The following is a 22,300-nucleotide window of genomic DNA, read 5'->3' as shown; positions in this document are numbered from 1 at the left end:
GTACCATGTGCTGCAGATCGGGACATGTCCACTCCAAGAATGTGAGACATGCCAAGTATGCACGTTGATACAGCGATAAGCTTCAGACGATGGTACAGTACAGAACAGGACTGACATTAACCGCGGGATGCCATGTTTTTTTAGATGGGTGAACTAACTTAACCCCTCCATTTGAAACTGTAGCAATTAGCGCTTGATGCACATAGCCAATTGTTGTTTTGTTTTGACAGGAGAGGTTTCATGTCTTGCATTGTGTTCTGGTCCATCTACCTAGTGATCGAAAGTGTACACTTTTCCCTTAAAAACACACAAAATCATCCTTGTCAGATACCGCACGCTTTAAGGGAAAGGGAGACATTTTTGGTGTTGTCAGTGTCGGTAGTCAGACTCCCCTGTCTGTCTGTTAGCCTGTTAGCATTAGCTGTGCTACAGTAAATTAGAACGTCTGCTATGTTACAGGGCTGTCTGCTGTTTCAGCACACAGAGTAACTGAATAAAGACAAGACAAGGTCTGACTGAGGGAGAACACGCGTCCTGCTGGGACAGACAATCAATGGAAACATCCTGTACTGTATACACCTCGACTCAGTCACTATTGTGCTGATGCCAGGATGCCGTATAACTCGCAGTAGGCTACGCATGAAAACAAGCGTTCAAGCTAACTTTCGCAGTTTTACATTATGTGAACACTGAAATATCAAATCAAATGTTATTTGTCACGTGCGCCAAATACAACAGGTATCGACACCGTTGCTTAGTGTGGACTCTCCCTTCATGTAAGTACTGTCAATCTCCCCCCAACCTTCTATAGCAGACACAGTGACCCCCCTCCCTCAACCTCTGTGAGGTCACTGGCAGGCCAATGTTGATCTGTGTCAGTTTAGGTGACTTCACGGTCTCTCTCAATTTTCAATTGAAAGGGGGCTTTATTGGCAAGGGAAACATGTGTTTCCATTACCAAAGCAAGTGATATAAACAAAAAAACTAAAGTGAGAAGACACAAAACAATATCAACAAAAAACTATTAGAAATGAACAGCAAAGATTGCACTCACAAAGGTTTGAAAAAGATAGACATTTCAGTGTTATATTATCAGCTGTGGAACGTGTTTTAGCAATGTGCAAATAGTTGTAGTACAAATAGTAGGGGAAGATTAATAACCAGATAAATATAGGTTGTATTTACAATGTTGTTTGTTCTCCACTAGTTGTCCTTTTCTCAAGGCAACGGGCCACAAATCTTGTAGCTGGGATTGCACACTGTGGTATTTCACCTAACAGATATGGGAGTTTATCAATGTTTGATTTGTTTTCAAATTATTTGTGGGTCCATGTGATCTGTGGGAAATATGTATCTCTAAGGCGATAATATGCTTGGCAGGGGGATAGGATGTGCAGCTCAGTTTCCACCTCATTTTGTGGGTAGTGTGCACATAGCCTGCCTTCTCTCGAGAGCCAGATCTGCCTATGGCGGCCTTTCTCAATATAGCAAAGCTATGTTCACTGAATCTGTACATAGTCAAGGATTTTCTTAATTTTGGGACAGTCATAGTGGTCAGGTATTCTACCACTCTGTACTCTCTGTTTAGGGCCAGATAGCGTTCCAATTGTATTGATTCTTTTTGAGTGTGTCAAGTAGTTATCTTTTTGCTTTCTCATCATTTGTTTGAGTCTAATTGTGTCTCGGTCTTGGGGCTCTGTGGGGTCTATTTGTATTTGTGAACAGAGCCTCAGAACCAGCTGGCCGCGAGGACTCTTCTCTAGGTTCATATCTTTGAAGGTGAGGGGTTGAGATGGAATGTGTTGGCATTGCGTCCTTTTAGGCGGTTGTAGAACTGAACAGCTCTTTTCTGGATGTTGATAACTAGCGAGTATAGACTTACTTCTACTCTGCATGTATTGTTTGGGGTTTTGCGTTCCACACAAGTATATTTTTGCATAATTCTGCATGCAGAGTCTCAATTGGGTGTTTGTCCCTTTTTGTGAACTGTTGGTTGGTGAGTGGACCCCAGACCTCACAACCATAGAACGCAACGGGTTCTATAAGTAATTGAAGTATATTTTTTTTAGCCAGATCCTAATTTGGGATATCAAGTTTTATGTTCCTTCTGATGGTATAGAAGGCCCTTCTTGCCTCGTCTCTCAGATCGTTCACAGTCTTGTGGAAGTTACCTGTGGTGTTGATGTTTAGGGCGAGGTAGGTATAATTATTTGTGTGCTCTAGGACAATGGTGTCGAGATAGAATTTGTATTTGTTGTCCTGGCTACTGGACCTTTTTCGGAACACCATGATGTTTGTCTTACTGAGATTCACTGTCAGGGCCCAAGTCTGACAGAATCTGGGCAAAAGATCTAGGTACTGCTGTAGGCTGTCCTTGGTTGGGGACAGAAGCACCAGATCATCTGCAAACAGTACATATTTGATTTCTAAGTCCAGCAGGGTGAAGCCAGGTGCTGCAGACTGTTCTAGTGCCCTTGCCAATTAATTGAAATGAATGTTAAAGAGGGTGAGGCTCAAGCTACAATCCTGTCTCACCCCACGGCCCTGAGGAAAGAAATCTGCCAATTTTAACTGCGAACCTGTTGTTTGTGTACATTGATTCTATAATGTCATACGTTCCCCCCCCAACACCGCTTTCTACCAATTTGCATAGCAAACCACCACGCCAAATTGAGTCTCTCTCTCGCTCTCAACTCTTTTTTACAGTTCAACAAAAACAAACACGCATGTGTACGTGCATACCTACACTGTATGTGGTTTCCACTATAGGTCCCAAAGCTACATCTGTCAATCAATAATAAGTCACGTCCTTATAAGAAAATAGTACAGTTTTACCATAAGCCCAATGGAGTACAGATAAGGGTGCATAAGGTTTGCCAAAGGGTACACTATTACTCTACAGAATACAAACGTTTTAATTAGAAGGATTTAAGAGGTCATGGTAAAGAGAGACTGTAAAATGTGTTTTCTGGGACTCATATGAAGAGCAGCCTGTTCTCCTCATATGGTACACACTGTGCAGATGGTAGCAACATGTGTAGGCATGCAGTGCAATTTGACACACTAATTAGCTCACCACATAATGAGGCGTGTGTGTATGTGTGTAGAGTACTGCAGATCACAGTAGTTTCCTCTCTCATAGTGAACACATGCAGGGGCCAGCTGTGAATCCTACACTCAGTCACTGGTTGGAGGAATGGTTGGCTACAGGTTGGCTGTAAAGTGTTAAACACACACACACACACACACACACACACACACACACACACACACGCACACATGCACACACACACACCTGTGTACCAATAGGGACTGGGAAAAGCAGGAGATGCACTAGCGAAACATAGGTAATACAGAAGACCCTTGTGGAAGAAGAAATGCAAATTGAGGTTGCCCCTGTGTGAGTTAAACGTATCAAACCTTTACACATCCTCAGTGATCTGAGCACCCGCCGATCTGAGGAGAATTAATACCCTTGCTGCCATGGCAGCAGCATATCAGGCACTTTAATATTCTTGAAGATAATATTTATCTTTGTGTGTGTGCGTGCGTGCGTGTGTGTGTGTCTGGCAGCAGACAGAGGTGTATGTGTTATCTGGCAGGTCAGCTAGAGGGCACATACAGTAGATGTTTTGTCTTTGAGTATTTGGGTATTGAGTATTGTCTCAAAGAGGTCCACCCTCTGCCCTGTACAAGCCCTCCCCCTCTACCTCACCTCGTCCTTCAGCATCTTCTCGCTCATACTTCCTCTACCTCTCCCCTCCTTCATGTCTTTCTCCTCTTCCTCCTCAATAGCCCCGGAAAAAAAACAGCCCTGCGTTCTATCTTCCCTACAGCCCTCACTCTTATCCTCCCCCCTTCCTCTACTTCTGTTTGCCCATAAACAGATCTCTCCATCCTTCTCACTAGCCCTCCCTAGCCTCACTCCCTATCCTTCCCTCCATCCCACTTAACAGTTGGTTAATAGGACAGAGTCTCACACCACCTGGCAGTGTGAGTCTCAAGGGGCCTTGGAGACGATGAAGCCCAGATGGCAGTCACCTGGCTGGGCTTGTAACGTTGCTCCTCCTGGGTCTCCGAGTGTAGTTAATGGCCCTCTATAGGAGGCTACAGAGCCTTGGGTCTGGCAGGGGAAGATAAGAGGCTGGATGGAGGAGAGAAGTGAGTCACTTCGCTCCTTCTGAGAAACAGTACGAACCCATGAGAGATTGATAAGGTGCTGGAATCGCAGAGAAGGTGGTTAAACAGTTGTAGAGATGTGTGCGTTTGTACATGTGCATGCAGTATATGCATCTCTTTCTCTCTCTCTTTCAGTTCAATTACATTTCAATTGAAGGGCTTTATTGGCATGGGAAACATATGTTAACATTGCCAAAGCAAATGAACTTGATAATAAACAAAAGTGAAATAAACAATAAAAAAAACAGTAACCATTACACTCACAAAAGTTGCCCAAAAAATAAAGACATTACACATTTCATATTATGTGCAAATACCGTAAATTCCGGACTATAAGCCGCAACTTTTTTCCCACGCTTTGAACTTCGCGGCTTAAACAATGACGCGGCTAATATATGGATTTTTCCCGCTTTCAAATTTGTGGGTCCTGACAGCGTAAAGCATTGTCAAAAAATCCACTATCATCAACGGGTTTCGAAAGGCTGGACTGCTGCGTGTTGAAGAGGGCTCAGCGGGGGATTTGCCACCGGATGAAAGTGACGAGAGCGACAATGAAAACGATCCAATATCGGATGAAGCAATTCTGAGGCTATTCAACTCCGACACCAAAGGAGATGACTTCAGTGGTTTCAGTGCACAGGAGGAGGAAGATAGTGACCAATGACTTTCTTGGTAGGCTACTGTTTACTGCTAATTTTACATTTTTTGTTACAAGCCGTGTTTCGTTAAAGCCTATTTATTTTTGTTACAAGCCGTGTTTCGTTAAAGCCTGTGTAAAGTTCATTTGTTTCAATGTACCGGTAGGCACCTGCGGCTTATAGACATGTGCGGCTTATTTATGTTCAAAATAATATATATTTTTAAAATTCAGTGGGTGCGGCTTATATTCAGGTGCGCTTAATAGTCCGGAAATGACGGTAGTGTCACGCCCTGACCAGGTGAACTCTGCTATTTTGGTCAGGGTGTGGCATTTCTATGCTTTATTTTCTATGTTTTGGTTATAGCCTTTCTTTGTGTTTTATTTCTATGTTGGGCTCGCTGGTGATTTCCCAATCAGACAGCTGTCGCTTGTGAAGTCTGATTGGGAATCACATTTAAGTTCCTTTTCCCCCACGATGTTTGTGGGTTGTTGTCTCTTATTTGAGCACGTAACGTATTGGCAGTTTTTCCTTGATTTTGTGTACATGTTTAATTCTAGTGTGTTAAATAAACATGTATTCGCTCCCAGCTGCGTTTTGGTCCGCTTCCTCGTCTCCCGACGACAAACGTTACAGGTAGTTAAAGTACAAAAGGGAAAATAAATAAAAATAAATATGGGTTGTATTTACAATGGTGTTTGTTCTTCACTGGTTGCCCTTTTCTTGTGGCAACAGGTCACAAATCTTGCTGTGATGGTACACTGTGGTATTTCACCCAATAGATATGGGAGTTGATCAAAATTGGGTTTGTTTTTCGAATTTTTTGTGGATCTGTGTAATCTGAGGGAAATATGTCTCTCTAATATGGTCATACATTTGGCAGGAGGTTAGGAAGTGCAGCTCAGTTTCCACCTCATTTTGTGGGCCGTGTGCATAGAGCCTGTCTTCTCTTGAGAGCCAGGTCTGCCTGCGGCGGCCTTTCTCAATAGCAAGGCTATGCTCACTGAGTCTGTACATAGTCAAAACTTTCCTTAAGTTTGGGTCAGTCAGAGTGGTCAAGTATTCTGCCACTGTGTTACACTCTGTTTAGGGACAAATGGCATTCTAGTTTGCTCTGTTTTTTTTGTTAATTCTTTCCAATGTGTTAAGTAATTATCTTTTTTGTTTTCTCATGAATTGGTTGGGTCTAACTGTGTTGCTGTCCTGGGGCTCTGTGGGGTCTGTTTGTGAACAGAGCCTCAGGACCAGCTTGCTTAGGGGACTCTTCTCCAGGTTCATCTCTGTGTAGGTGATGGCTTTGTTATGGAAAGGTTTAGGAATTGCTTCCTTTTAGGTGGTTGTGGAATTTAACAAATCTTTTCTGGATTTTGATAATTAGCGGGTATAGGCCTAATTCTGCTCTGCATGCATTATTTGGTGTTTTACGTTGTACACTGAGGATATTATTGCAGAATTTGGTTGGTGAGTGGACCCCAGACCTCACAACCTTAAAAAGGGCAAAAGATTCTATAACTGATTCAAGTATTTTTAGCCAGATCCTAATTGGTATGTCGAATTTTATGTTTTTTTTGGTTTTGATGGCAAAGAAGAACCTTCTTGCCTTGTCTCTCAGCTCGTTCACAAGTTACCAGTGGCGCTGATGTTTAGGCCAAGGTATGTATCGTTTTTTTGTATTATTTCAGTGTGATGTGTTCCCAGCAATTGCTCTCTCTCTCTCTCTCTCTCTCTCTCTCTCTCTCTCTCTCTCTCTCTCTCTCTCTCTCTCTCTCGTCAGAACCCTATTAGACATGTCTGTAGCCGACCCCTATTGCCCCTTCCAACCTCCAGTGACAGCTACCTTTCTCCTTCGCTCACTCCTCTCATTGTTTGGCCCCCAAGGACAATTTCCTCAATGCTCCATTCCCTTGGCAACCCCACCAGCCTAGCCGCACACTACCCTCCAGATGCCGTGACCAGGACATTCCAGGGAGAGGCATGCTCTCATTCCACCCCCCCCCCCCACCCCCCATGAAGAAAGCTTACAGCTTCAACTGAAATACCAAAACGAATGAATTTATCACCGTCCCATTGGATTTGGTTATGTCAGCGTGTGTCTGTGTCAATGTCTGTGTGCTAGGTGTATTTGTATGAAGTGCGGTGAGGTACATGTAATGCGTCACACACTGTGATAAGACAAAGAGACACGAGCTAGATAGCATCAGGGTTAATTATAGTAGTGAAAGCGGAACATGCTGGATACAGCAAGTACACTTTGCATGGTGAGTCAATATAGTGTGTGTGAATGTGTGTGTACGTATGAGTGTGCGCATGTGTGCACATGCATTTGTGCGTATGAGTGTGTGTAAAGGCAACATGCCCATAGGGGGCACAGTGGAATGTGCCCCCTCAGATTTGTCCTAGCCACAGCCATTTTATGAAGTTGGCTTTAGCTAGCCCAGATAGGTTCCTAATCTCCCAACCTCATTACTAGCTACCAAGAAGCCATTTCGGGCTATCAATCAAGTTGGAGTAGCTTGCTTGTCTAATTATCTTACCTGGCATGCCTGCTGGCAAGGTTGGTAGACTTTAGAAAAGCAAGCAATTAATAAACGCACTGAATAAGACTCACATTCCTTTCAGTCTTTTACCCAGATTTTAGCAGAGATACAGAGAAGCATATGTGACTCGTTTCAGGAAACTAGGCATACGTAGCACGTCGCTATTTCACAGGAGAGGCATTTGAACGTAAACGTACACTTTTTTTGTCAAAATGTGTTTTTTGCAAGAATTGCCTTCTGGAACACGTGAACTGTTATCATGTGTGTATGCATGTGTCTGTGCTTATGTTTGTGTTGCTTCACAGTCCCCGCTCTTCCGTAAGGTGTCATTTTATCAGTTTTTTTCCCAATCTGATTCTACTGCCCGCATCAACTACCTGATGTGGAATAGAGTTCCATGTAGTCATGGCTCTAGTTATGGCCATCTATTGTATTTCATGAACACGTGTACATGTATAGACAATAGTGAACAATCCACTTAGCTGGATGTGGCTGGAGGTTATAGCATTTCCTTCACATGACCAATCAATTTAGACAAGTGTGTCTGGTATTTGTCGTCTAGTAATAATAATATTATCTGGACACATTCTGTTTTTGATATTGCTACTATTCAAGTAACAATTTCAGTGTGTCGTTTACACCTTCTGTATCCTATGCATGTGGCAAATGTACTTTTCATTTGATATAGCGTGTGTTTACCACATGACCTCACATGTGAATCCTTAAAGAGATGGGTGAGGCTAAGGCTTAAGAGGGTGTGAATGATGCTGAATGGGTGTAGACAAAGAAGAGCACTCCAGTAGGTACCAAAACATTCAAGGGACATTTTCTCAAAAGTGTGGTTACAAGTTTATCAACTTTCAAAGCAGAATTGCAACCTCATTGTTCCTTAACTGCAATGTATGACATACCATTTTCTAGCTCTGTCTCTACTTTAATCTAATGTAAAAAAACACAATTTCAAATTTTGGTACATAAGACCGAATTGAGGCGTTCGGTCACATTATACATTTTTTTAAGAACCACCAGTAAGGAGTATACAGACAGCTCAACAGGTATGATTACATATACATAAAAATATATATATATTTTTACATAGAATTAAGCGTGTATCATCCTCAAGTAATTTGTGCCCCCTTTTTGGGGTACGTGTGTGTGCGTACAGATGCTCGTTTGTGTGTGCATGTTGCTGAGCAGCTGGCTAGCATGCTGTGGTGTTATTGGGCTGAGCGATGTACAGATGAAGAGAAACAAGAAGGCTGTTAGCTGTGAATCAGATGGGCTCAGTGTGTAAAACAGGATGAAAGTCAAGTACTGCAGAATAAACTTTTAGTTATCAATCAGTTCTCTACCCACTATCCTCACCAGCTCTACAGCACGGGAGAAATAGACAGGAACATACACTGAGTGTCCGAACATTAGGAACACCGACTCTTTCCATGACATAGACTGACAAGGTGAATTCAGGTGAAAGCTACACTACATGACCAAAAGTATGTGAACACCTGCTCGTCGAACATCGCATTAATATGGAGTTGGTCCCCCCTTTGCTGCTATAACAGCCTCCACTCTTCTGTAAAGGCTATCCACTATATGTTGGAACATTGCTGCGGGGACTTGCTTCCATTCAGCCACAAGAGCATTAGTGAGGTCGGGCACTGATGTTGGGTGATTAGGCCTGGCTCGCAGTCGGCGTTCCAATTCATCCCAAAGGTGTTCGATGGGGTTGAGGTCAGGGCTCTGTACAAACCAGCCAAGATCTTCCACACCGATCTCAACAAACCATTTCTGCATGGACCTTGCTTTGTGCCCGGGTGCATTGTCATGCTGAAACAGGAAAGGGCCTTCCCCAAACTGTTGCCACAAAGTTGGAAGCACAGAATCATCTAGAATGTCATCGTATGCTGTAGTGTTAAGATTTCCCTTCACTGGAACTAAGGGGCCTAGCCCGAACCATGAAAAACAGCCCCAGATCATTATTCCTCCTCCACCAAACTTTACAGTGGCACTATGCATTCGGGCAGGCAGCGTTCTCTTGGAATCCGCCAAACTCACATTCATCCGGCCGACTGCGAGATGGTGAAGCATGATTCAACACTCCAGAGAATGTGTTTCCACTGCTCCAGAGTCCAATGGCGGCAAGTTTTACACCACTCCAGCCGACTCTTGGCATTGCGCATATAACTTCACGGCTGAGCCATTGTTGCTCCTAGACGTTTCCACTTCTTAATAACAGCACTTACAGTTGAAAGGGGCAGCTCTAGCAGGGCAGAAATTAATGAACTGACTTGTTGAAAAGGTGGCATCTTATGACGGTGCCACGTTGAAAGTCACTGATCTAGGAAGGGGTTTTATGTTTTGTACACTCAGTTGTACATACAGTAAAGAGATGGCTCTCAGAGAATAAAAATGTATGCCTCACTCTTTGTATGGGTGTGTGTGTGTGTGTACAGTGCATTAGGGAAGTATTCAGACTCCTTGACTTTTTCCACATTTTGTTACTTTACAGACTTATTCTAAAATGTATTAAATACAATTTTTTTCCTTATCTACACACAATATGCAATGATGAAAAATAATAAAAGGTTTTAATTTTTTTTTGCAAATGTATTAAAAGAACAGAAATTCCTTATTTACATAAGTATTTAGACCCTGATTGGACATGATTTGCAAAGGCACGCACCTGTCTATAAAAGGTCCCATAGTTGACAGTGCATGTCAGAACAAAAACCAAGCCATGAGGTCGAAGGAATTGTTCATAGAGCTCGGAGACAGGATTGTGTTGAGGCACATTGAAGGTCCCCAAAAAGTCAGTGGTCTCCATCATTCTTAAAACAAAAGAAGAGTGGAACCACCAAGACTCTGCCTACAGCTGAGCAATTGAGGCTTTTATGGCAGAGTGGCCAGACGGAAGCCGTTCCTCAGTAAAAGGCACATGACAGCCCGATTAGAGTTTGCCAAAATGCACATAAAGGACACTCAAACCATGAGAAACAAGATTCTCTGGTCTGATGAAACCAAGATTGAACTTCTCTGGCCTGAATGCCAAGTGTTACGTCTGGAGGAAACCTGGCACCATCCCTACGGTGAAGAATGGTGGTGGCAGCATCATGCTGTGGGGATGTTTTTCAGCAGCAGGGACTGGGAGACTAGTCAGGATCGAGGGAAAGTGGAATGGAGCAAAGTACAAAGAGATCCTTGATGAAAACCTGCTCTAGAGCGTCCGGACCTCAGACTGAGGCGAAGGTTCACCTTCCAATAGGACAATGACCCTAACCACACAGCCAAGACGACGCAGGAGTGACTTCTGAATGTCTTTGAGTGGCCCAGCCAGAGCCCGGACTTGAACCCGATCTAACATCTCTGGAGAGACCTGAAAATAGCTGTGCACCGACGCTGCCCATCCAACGTGACAGAGTTTGAGAAGATCTGCAGAGAAGAATGGGAGAAACTCCCCAATTACAGGTGTACCAAGCTTGTAGCGTCATACCCAAGAAGACTCGAGGCTGTAATCGCTGCCAAAGGTGCTTCAGCAAAGTACTGAGTAAAGGGTCTGAATACTTACGTAAATGTGATATATCTGTTTTTATTTTTTAATACATTTACAACCTGTTTTTGCTTTGTGTGTGTGTGTGTGTCTGTGTGTGTGTGTGTGTGTGCGTGCGTGCGACAATGTGTGTAGCTGTTTATCATGTCGGTCTTTTATTGGGTAATTTCCCCGGCGATACAGAGTGCATAAATCCAGTCTACTACCGCCATCTGTCTGGACCACACGCTGACTGACAGCCACGGGGCACCTGTCAATCATCAGCCGTAGTCCCAGCAACAGATTGACATATTATGGCCTCCCTCAGGGTGCCTGGGAGTGCATAAGGATTGGTCTGGGCTCTTGTTCTAGCCACTATCGCTGCTCATGTACTGGTAGATTAGGTAAACTTCCATTGAGAACAACTTATGTTGTTCCCTCCAATTGCGAAAGCACCATTGAGCTACTTAGCATAGCAACTCATCGAGTAAAAGGAGATGTAGAGGAGAGGATTCATCACAGGAGGCAGAGATGTAAGGACAGTAAAGACAGTGAATGGTAAGTCCCGTATTTATTGCCGCAATGGAATACACACACAGATAATGCACTCAGATGTGCAACTACGTAGGCACACAAGCACGTGCAAGCAAGCAAGCAGGCAGGCATGCACACACATACATTACTATACTGTGCTTGAAGTACCCTCTCACCATTTGTTCTCTAGTAGTATATAAATAAAAGTTCAGGCTTTTGACTGATTCTGACAGTAGCAACACCACAAATAAATACAGGTGTCTGAGCATGCCCTTGGCATGCTGTTATGGATAGCCCTAGCTAGTTTGTACGCCATTTTAGAAGATCTCTCTCTTCCTTCAGCCAAATAATAACTCAACCACTCTAAAGAGGACACTCAGCTACAGTGTGCTATTATAACAGGAGAGAGAGAGCTGACACCGGCTAACACCGCTCCAAAGACAATGCTCTCTTCAGCCGAATATCGATAGCTGTTTCATCATGTCACTCATAGAGCACTCTGCGTATTATTTCACGTTTATTTATTTCATCATTGTGAGGATGTTCATCTCTTGCTGTTTATTTCGGAAACTCCGTAACACCCTGGTCTGTCAGTGAAATGCTGCGAGCAGGACATTTAATGGAGCTCTCGCAGAAAAGGCCAAAAGCAGTACTTACAAAAGTGGCAAGCATAACACAAAAACAGATACGGTCAACAGTAGCAATCACTAACAAAGCCCACTGGCCACAGAAGAGAAAGAAACTCTTAAACTGCGAAGGTTAAGAGATGAGTCTCACTGGATTAGTGGAGAGAGAAGGACGGTAGCTAGAGAGGGAAAGAGAGAGAGAGAGAAACAGTGGGAAAGAGAGACTGGGGGCTAAGAGGGTCTTCATACCTTGGCCTACACATATTACTGCATTGTTAACTTGTCACGTCTTGACCACTACCTCCACAGGTAGTGCATGACAGTTGGCCCCCTCCAAGCAGGGCAGTGTAAACACAAATGTCTCATTGAGCCAAAACTCTTACAGTAAATACTGTAATAGAATAGCAATGTTTTTGAAACAGCTGAAATATGCAGATATTTTCCTTCTTTTTGAGACTTGTTTTAAAGAAATTCCACAAATTAACTTTTAACAAGGCACACCTGTTAATTGAAATGCATTCCAGGTGACCACCTCATGAAGCTGGTTGAGAGAATGCCAAGAGGGTGCAAAGCTGTCATCAAGGCAAAGGGTGGCTACTTTGAAGAATCTCTAATATAAAAAATATTTGTATTTGTTTAACACTTTTTTGGTTGCTAGAGAGAATAATCCCTCTAATTGTCTGCACATGCTGGTGGATTGTTGCATAATTCAAGAGTGTAATATGGTCGGGTTGCGTTATTCAATATTGTAATATGTTTAAGAAGAAAAGTTGCTTGGATTGTTAAATAGTTTGTGCTTACTGGCTAGTGGATACGGTGATATCTACGGTCAATTTGAGCTGGGGCCCAAGAATGTTGAGTTGCCAGCCACAACAACAGAAACACAAGGATGTAATGTGAATTGAAAAGTGGAAATCTATTCTGCCACTCTACTCCTCAGACTGTCCTTCATCTCTCCTTTTGGGAATAGGGCCTTAATAGTGTGTTAACACTGAGTTGTGAGGAACACCCTGGACTTTTGACCTCTTTCTCTCTCTCTCTCTGCAGATATGTACCCTCCACTTAGCGGGTGATAAAAGGCATCAAAGTGTCTTATCCTCTCAGAGAAACAATAAACACCTGCAGACATACACAGTCACTTAACCAGCAAGCGACCCTGTTGTTGTCAGCTCCTGCGTAAGTTCAGGAACTTAAGGAACTCAAGTAGTTTTCTTCTTACACAATACTCAACTCACAAACTTACAAACACATCCTCTCTTAGAACTAATAAGCACACACCACCAAGAGCAGTGGTACTTTCCACAAGAAGCAGTAAAATCACTATCAGATGCATATACAGTCCCAGAATTCTGTAACCATACAAAGCTAAGAGAGAGAGAGAGAGAGAGAGAGAGAGAGAGAGAGAGAGAGAGAGAGAGAGAGAGAGAGAGAGAGAGAGAGAGAGAGAGGTGCTGTTTCTTATTTAGCTTGGCTGCTGAGGGCCTTTGTCTGTCTGTTTGTGGGAAAAGGAGGCAGGAGGAAGAGGAAGTGAGTGTTTTTGCAGGGAGGGCGACATAGTTGCAGTATTCCTGACAGTGCCGCCTGAGCCTGTTGACCACATTTTTCAGATTAGAGGATTTTTATGTGGTGATTTTTAGGACTGTTAATACAGTCAATGATGGCCAGGCAATCAGTCTAGCGCACATGCGCACACCCAAACACACGCACGCACACACACGCGCAGATTAACTTGGTCAACAATGTTATTTTTTAAAAGACATTCAAAGAATGCGTCGTTAACGCTGACATTTTTGGTATAACTTGTTTATTTTTTTAATAAAAGCCACGACACTAGCGTATGAGTGAGTCACTCAGCTTCATGATGACAAATATCACACTTCACTCGAGTCATTTAACATTAGTTAACAAATTATTTTAAAAAACAAAAATAGCCCAAGAAAATTGAAAAATAGCCTATGCTACAAAATAGGTCAAGCCTAAACAAATAAACTAGTAAATGTCATAAATAAAATAAATACATTAAATAGCTCAGCTCTTGCCCCTCCGTATCCACAATGTGCATAAATTATTCTCCTACAGATGACTTGCCTGCAGGTTAGTTACCACAGCCACAACGCTAGAAGGCTCGCCTACCCGACCAATCGGATGAGGGAGTGTGATGATGCATATTCCGGTTCGCAGGATGTGCCTCATTTTTGAAATGGCAAATGTTGAGTTCAAGTTTGAGGACTACGTAACTAAATACATTTGGGAACAAGAATTGGCAACGTCACTCAAATTTCAGAACACTGAGAAAGGACAAAAGTTTTTGGGCAAAAGGGTAAGTTGTCTTTTCTTTTTCAGATAACTAGTAGCAAAGTTGTGCTACTCTCATCTAAAATGAGCTAACTAGCTACCATAAGGGATTCCATTCCAAGCACAGAGGAGTTATTCTATTTGATAGAGCAAAACTGTTAGCTTGCCTACAAGCCTTTCATTCTAATAGTAATGAATCATATTATTGACCTTAAACAGATGCACAGACTTTGGCAGAAAATAATTTCTCAGTTGGGAGAGTAAAAGTCTCCCATTCAATGGTGTTCCGTTTCAAGTGGTGGGCACAAAGACATATGAACGTCACCAGGGGAAAGACGAACAAAAACCAAAGAGAAATATGCTGCTGAAATGAACAAGAAGGCAGTAAGTTCAAAGCTACAATATTTGTAAAAAATACTCAAACGTAAAACAAAGTTACTTTTGTCCTCCTCCGAGTGGGGTGGAGGGGCCAATAAAATACATACAAATAAAGAATTTGTAAGTGGGGTTAGGGTGGTGAGTTTTCCCCTACATTGTAAAGAGCTTTGGTTGTCTATAAAAATGCCATGTAAGTCCAATCAAGTCTTATTATTATTAAATGTTTTGCCATCTTCTATAGCTTGAAGACCATACCTTTGTACTGGTAAAAAAAAATACCAAAAAAGTAGACTACAAGGCAGTGTTAACTTAAATAAATACATGACTATAGTAAGTGCCTAGATGCCAAATAAAGTAACATGGTTGAAGTTTATCTTAAATCAGCCAAAAATCGGACAATTTCTAAAAATGAAATTTATGTGAATATTTCTGTGAGACGGTATCTTTGGGAAACCCTGGCCTATTTTACCTCGTGTCACATGCAGCGGCTCATTTTAATAAAGCGAATACATACAGATATGCGGTGTTGTCATTAAATTATATTTTGACACATTTGTTTGATGAAAGGGGACTCCCTGACAATCATTTAAGATAATAAAATGTAACCTACATGTGTGGAATTTGCGTTTATGTTGTTTAGGAACTAGGAACAGTCGGTATTTCACATATTTTTACACAGATCTGTGTCCACCAAGATCCCGGGTCAGATCGCGGGTAATTGGGTTTGGGTAGACCCATGAAGACCTGTAGTGTGTTTCAGTCTATATGTGTGGCATGGAGGGAGAGAGCGTGAGAGAGAAAACCGACTCGCGCTAGTTAGACAAACTTGCTGCTGTCATAGGGTATCTATCATACCATTGTGTAGTGCCTGTCTTGACTGCATCAAATTGTTGTAAAGATGCTAGCTAGCTACAGTAGCCAGCTAACGTTGACTAACACCATTCCGTACCCATTTTGGGCAACCGCAGCATTCAAATGAGGCTGCAATGAAAACTAATGGGACTGTAGCGACTGTGTTGGCATCAAAATGCGGGGTGTGAACTAAGTTTCTATTCAGCGTTGATTGACATGGTAATGGACCAATATTATTGGAGAAAAGTTGAAAAAACGGACCCCTCTGACGCTGTACGTTAAAGTGTGACATGTCACGATGTAAGGTATGGCACGCATTATACAACTCATTCTGTGCCGTACAGCCTATTTCCACGAGGGGTAGCGCCTCGCTCGCAGATTAAAAACAAGAAATGATCAATGGTGAGTGTAATGGTGAGTGTAAAGTTAATTACTCGCAAGTTCATGAATAGTTAATTCAAATCAAATGTTAATTTTTTGCATCATCACTGCGTACCATCATGACTCTCAAAAACCGTGACAGCCACAGTTTACTTGTGTAGATACATTTAGCGCCACCCTAAAAACCCGATTCAAATTCGAAAAAAGCCATTTCCCCACACAACTTATCTCCCTCTTTGATTATCACGCAGTAGCTTTCGCTTCCCCACCCGCCGTTTTTTTTTTTTTTTTACTCGGCGGAGCTACATTGACTTCTTCAATCATGCAGAGACGGGTAGCATGAAGGTCTCGTCATTGGTTTTGCTGGAAAAGGGAGAAATTGTGCTTTACAATGGTATTCATATTACAGTTAACCTGGAAGTATTAGATTTTTGCGGCGCTAAAATAAGGTCAAGTGTACGGAACATAGCGAAAGTTTGTTAGCTAGCGCTAAGTTAGCCAGCTAACTAGCTAAAGTAGCAAGTCTAATTGAGGCTATTTTGCTGCGCTCCCCGTCCAATGTCTACAACAACTCCATTCATATGAAACAACGTCCTACCGGTTGGTTGACCATTGTAGCCTACTCCTTCTCATTTAGCCAATTCAATTCTGTAATTTTAATTCCATTTAGCATTGATTAGAATCCTCCCTTGCTACACATGGAGCCTCCAACTGTAGCGTCACTTTGATTGACAGACAAAAACAACAAGCTACAGGTGTTAAACATGTGCCGGCTACCTACGGGTGAATCTTTTTTTTTATGGGGCGCACTCATAAAAACTGTCTTAAAACTCTTGTTATAATTAACATTTAAAATGTAATGGTCTATCCTTCTAGGCTATGTAGCAATGTCACATAGATAATTGCATTTGATTTTAGACAAAGCCTTAAAAAAAAGGCCTTTTTTCCAAAAAATAAATACTCTCCCAAGTAATCTAATACCAACGTCCGTTCGGATATTTGAATATTCAAATAACCGCGCAAATCCCCAACAGACACACAACAGATAACATGTGATAACAAGTGTGACTACCTACAGCTGGTAGTCACACTGTAACAGCCCCATAATGGCCAAAACAGATCTACATCTACATCAGATCTACATCTGCCCTACTAGAATGTAGCACACTCAAAAGTCAACTAACATGGCCTGCAGATGATTGCACTAAACCAGGGTTTCTTAAACTATTGGTCAGGACCAACACTTTCTCTTCTTAGTTTGGGTTGTTAGAGGACCATTTGGATTCAGTAGGATGGTCCATTTCTTATTTGGGTCTCCAGTTGAAAAGGTTTAAGAACCCTTGCACTAAACTAATGCACTGTGGAACAGTGTGTGTCGTGTGTGTGCGTGTGTTGACAGGAGGGTCTTAGATAGAAGGACGGGTAGAATCACAGCCTGTCCTCTACCTCCCTCTCCCCAGACATCCACACCCACAGCCAGACCACTCTCTCTGCTCTCTCTCTGCTCCCTCTGGTAATCTGAGGATAAAGCTCCAGGATTAGGGTGGGGATCAACCATCACCTGTCTCCCCATTATTGGAGTCTCTTTGGGGCCTGAGGAGTACTCCGTCATCTGGCCCCTCGCCACCTAGGCCAGTTCAGGCTGGTTTAGGAAGCAGCTACCATGCATTGCTATATGTTCAAACTTCCATCCAGTCTAGTCTAGTCCTGGCTGGCTTAGGTACTACAGGGAGCAGCTTCTAATGCCACTAGCTTTATGAAAACAGCCGGGACTAAAACCCTGATCCTGGGTTAAATATCATGATGATCCCACGTTAAATATCATGATGATCCCACAGTATCTCAATGTCTCTCTTCTCTATCCATCTCTATACAAACACAACAGCAGAGTACAGGCGTCAGAACCAAGCCGTGTTCCAGTTTCCTGTTTTTAGCTGGAAATGAGCCTGGGTTTTGGAAACTGAATCATCGTTCAGCACCATGTTGGTGCAGCCATGTTTCCCATCCACAGGCCTGCTTCACTTCCTCACTTCCCGCTAGTTTAGTGAGACACACATGGAGAGGAAAGCAGAGATCTGTCATAAACAACATTATGAGAGCCAACGCTGACACACTCACCCTATCGAGGAGCTGTTTAGCGTGTATTGTACACTTCCATTGTTTAATTCTGATAACAAGGCACAGCAATACCGCTTCTTATTGTTAGGGCCTTGTGTATTTTTGCACCAATTGACCTGACACCAATTGACCTAGGGCCCAGTGTCTTTCCTGGCTAAATTACATGATCGGGTGATACAGTACGGTTAGTGTTCCACTACATGGTGTTCTATTGTGTAGGTGTGATAGTGTTAGCATGGGGTGACTGTAGCCTACAGCTGGTAGTCACACTGTAACAGCCCCATAATGGCCAAAACAGATCTACATCTGTCGCCCAGCAGACGAAAGAGAAGAAAGAACAGATCCCACCATTTCAAAAGAAGAAAGAGAGAAAGAGAAAGCAGGGGGCTCGGTTGTTCAAAAGGGAGCGTAGATCCTCGGCCCATCCCAGACAGCTGCTGTCGTGTGTGTGTGTGTGTGTGTGTGTGTGTGTGTGTTTATGAATGTTACACAACCTACCATTCAACAGCAGCTGCTGGGTGCACTGATGTAATGCGAGTTTTGTTGGCGAGAATAAAGAGAGAGAGGGGGAGGATGATGGACAGATAGCGAAAGATGGCGATAACGTCCTGAATAGAGAGAAGACACACAAGAAGGTAAAAAACAAAATCACACAAACACTACTCTACCCCACACCAAACATTGAGCAACACAACTCAGGAATCAAAGCTCAGCATAGAAGCCTTCATTGTAGAAAGAAAGGATAAACATGGACCAGTGTAACAGAGACAAACGGTGTTCTGGGCTGTGATATGTTGTTAACTCTTTATTACAAACTTAATTAACCCTACTTAACAACCTCTCTCTCTCATGGAAAAACACACACAGGAGATTTACTAGAAAAAGAGCTCCTAGCAGTTTTTGTCATTTGTTTCCCATACTTCTACTGGCTGTGATAGAGCTGAGTAATAGAGCAGTGTTTGCATAAGGAGTATATCTGTCCACATAGGCGCACAATGAAGCTCTTCACAGGTCAAGTCCTACCACAGACAAACAGCCGCAAGGTAGCTAAGAGTTTCCCCTGGCTTCTGATGAGAGCATCAAACACACTCATGACCAGATATAACAAAGTGTGTGCGTGCGTGTGTGTGTGTGTGTGTGCTTTCATGTATCTCAATCAAATGTATTGTGAAGCCCTTTTTACATCAGCAGATGTCACAAAGTGCTACACAGAAACACAGCCTAAAACCCCAAACAGCAAGCAATGCAGATGTAGAAGCAAAACTCCCTAGAATGGCAGGAACCTAGGAAGAAACCTAGAGAGGAATCAGGCTCTCAGTTGTCTTTTCATAGCCGAGCATTCAGAGGTCGAGACAGCAGGTGCGGTAAAGAGAGAGAGCGAGAGAGAGAGAGTCGAAAACAGCAGGTCTGTGTGTGGCTAAAGCGTGATTACTTTATTATTTTGCCCAGGTGATGAGATAAGGGAAGCCATAACCACCAGGAAGTCTGAATATGTAAATGTCAACCACCTACAGGTACAGTTGTAATCATGCTGTGATAAGACTAGCAGTGATAGGATCTGATATAGACATCAGGGCTTAGACACCACCGCCACCACACACACACCGACTGTCTGTGTGTGTACTGTTCCAGCCATGAAATGTAGGGAAGCCTGCAGATGTGTCCCTTCTATAGCACGCAGTGAGTTGATTTTTTCAGTGTAACATTTATAGTGTTGATTCAGGAGTTAAATTTACACCGTAAAGAGTTCTATTTAATGCAACAGTTTTTTTTTGGTGACAAAACTATCAGTAGAGTTGAAAACACACTGAACTTTCCATTTTTAATTCAGAACATGAAAACATAAGCGAAAAAGTACATTTGTGTGCACTGCATCATCAAACACTGAAAAAGTCAATTTGGTGGAAACACACCACTAGTGAGAAGACTTGCATATTTTCTTTATGCGGTTTCGAGAAATGTTGCCAATTGGATGGAAACCTAGGTCCAAACAACAAAACCAAAACAAAGACAGACCAGTAAAAGATCAGTTTTTGTGTGCAGTGCCATAGGACCCCTCTGTAGATAATGGGGGAGAACACATACAGGGTGGATGACTACAGAGTTAAACTCCCATTCACTTTTCCTCTCTTCTCCTTTATTCTCCTCACATCTCTTCTCTATTCACTTCTATTCGTCTCAAACGACAGACTGAGACGATCACTCGCTAACGAGCAGAATTGGGCTCAATAGAGCATCAATAAAGCAAATACAAACACACACAAAGACATGCACGCCCTCCCTCAGTCCACTTCATTATTGGACAAATCCCCATCAGAGATAAGTTAGTAAACAAAAATAACTATTTTTCAGATATACCAGTGCAAGCTTAGCCAGGAGGGTCAGTCAAGGACACAGGCACATACAGAGCACAATATCATCATATCACTCTGTCACTGATATAATACTGTATCACAAAGCAGGCCAGTGTAGGGCAGTGTCTGTCTGTCTGTCTGTCTGTCTGTCTGTCTGTCTGTCTGTCTGTCTGTCTGTCTGTCTGCCTGTCTGTCTGTCTGTCTGTCTGTCTGTCTGTCTGTCTGTCTGTCTGTCTGTCTGTCTGTCTGTCTGTCTGTCTGTCTGTCTGTCTGTGTGTGTCTGTGTGTGTGTGTGTGTGTGTGTGTGTGTGTGTGTGTGTGAGAATGTGTGTCCTAAAGTGAGTACAGAGTTCAGCTCTGGTCTGTCTGTCTGCTCTTCCTGCTCTTCTGGTTCTGTGGCTGAGTGTGTAATAAAGATCAAGGTGTTATTTTTACTCTTTTCTACAATGTAGAATAATAGTGTTATTTTTACTATTTTCTACAATGTAGAATAATAGTGAAGACATTAAAACTATGAAATAACTCATATGGAATCATGTAGTAACCAAAAAAGTGTTTAAAAATCTAAATATTTTGTATATTGAGATTCTTCAAAGTAGCCACCCTTTGCCTTGATGACAGCTTTGCACACTCTTGGCATTCTCTCAACCAGCTTCACGAGGTAGTCACCTGGAATGCATTTCAATTAACAGGTGTGCCTTGTTAATAGTTCATTTTAATGCATTTGAGCCAATCAGTTGTGTTGTGACAAGGTAGGGGTGGTATACAGAAGATAGCCCTATTTGGTAAAAGACCAAGTCCATATTAGGGCAAGAACAGCTCAAAAAAAGCAAAGAGAAATGACAGTCCATCATTCCTTTAAGACATGAAGGTCAGTCAATATCAAGAACTTCGAAAGATTCTTCAAGTGCAGTCGCAAAAACCATCAACCACAATGATGAAACTACCTCTCATGAGGACCGCAAGACCCAGAGTGATCTCTGCTCCAGAGGATAAGTTCATTAGAGCTACCAGCCTCAGAAATTGCAGGCCAAATAAATGCTTCACAGAGTTCAAGTAACATCTAAACAATCAACTGTTCAGAGAAGACTGTGTGAATCAGGTCTTCCCTTGTCAAATTGCTGCAAAGAAACCACTACTAAAGTACACCAATAAGAAGAAGAGACTTGCATGGGCCAAGAAACATGAGCAATGGACATTAGACTGGTGGAAATCTGTCCTTTGGTCTGATGAGTGCAAATTTTTGATTTTTTTATGGTGTTTTTGTTTTTGTGAGACAAGGTGAACGAATGATCTCTGCATGTGTGGTTCCCACCGTGAAGCATGGAGGAGGAGGTGTGATGGTGTGGGGGTACTTTGCTGGTGACACTGTCAGTGATTTATTTAGAATTCAAGGCATACTTAACAAGCATGGCTAACACAGCATTCTGCAGCGAGTGAAGTTGGACCGCAGAGTGAAGGAAAAGCAGCCAACAGTGTTCAGCATATGTGGGAACTTCTTCAAGACTGTTGGAAAAGAATTCCAGGTGAAGCTGATCAAGAGAATGACAAGAGTATGCAAAGCTGTCATCAAGGCAAAGGGTGGCTACTTTGAAGAATCTCAAATATCAAATATATTTTGATTTGTTTAACACTTTTTGGTTACTACATGATTCCATATGTGTAATTTCATAGTTTTGATGTCTTTCTTCACTATTATAGAAAATATTTAGAAAATACTATTTAGAAAATACTAAAAATACAGAAAAATCCTTGAATGAGTAGGTGTGTCCAAACTTTTGACTGGTACTGTATGTCTTTGTTTATGTGTGTGTACAGTATGTAAATATTTATGTCTTTGTGTGTGTGTGTGTGTGTGTGTGTGTGTGTGTGTATGTGTGTG

At 42.4% G+C, this 22,300-nt stretch overlaps 1 protein-coding gene across 3 annotated transcripts in view; it reads right to left on the bottom strand.

Moving 5' to 3' along the window:
* LOC115203862 (disabled homolog 2-interacting protein) overlaps window positions 1-22,300 on the bottom strand; it is a 197,773-nt gene that overhangs the window by 134,438 nt on the left and 41,035 nt on the right. The window lies entirely within an intron of this gene.

The sequence above is a fragment of the Salmo trutta genome, chromosome 12 (genome assembly GCF_901001165.1).
Source record: "Salmo trutta chromosome 12, fSalTru1.1, whole genome shotgun sequence".
NCBI classification, from domain to species: Eukaryota; Metazoa; Chordata; class Actinopteri; order Salmoniformes; family Salmonidae; genus Salmo; species Salmo trutta.
Note: the sequence above shows the minus strand (reverse complement) of the source record. Positions and strands in the feature narration are given on the sequence as shown.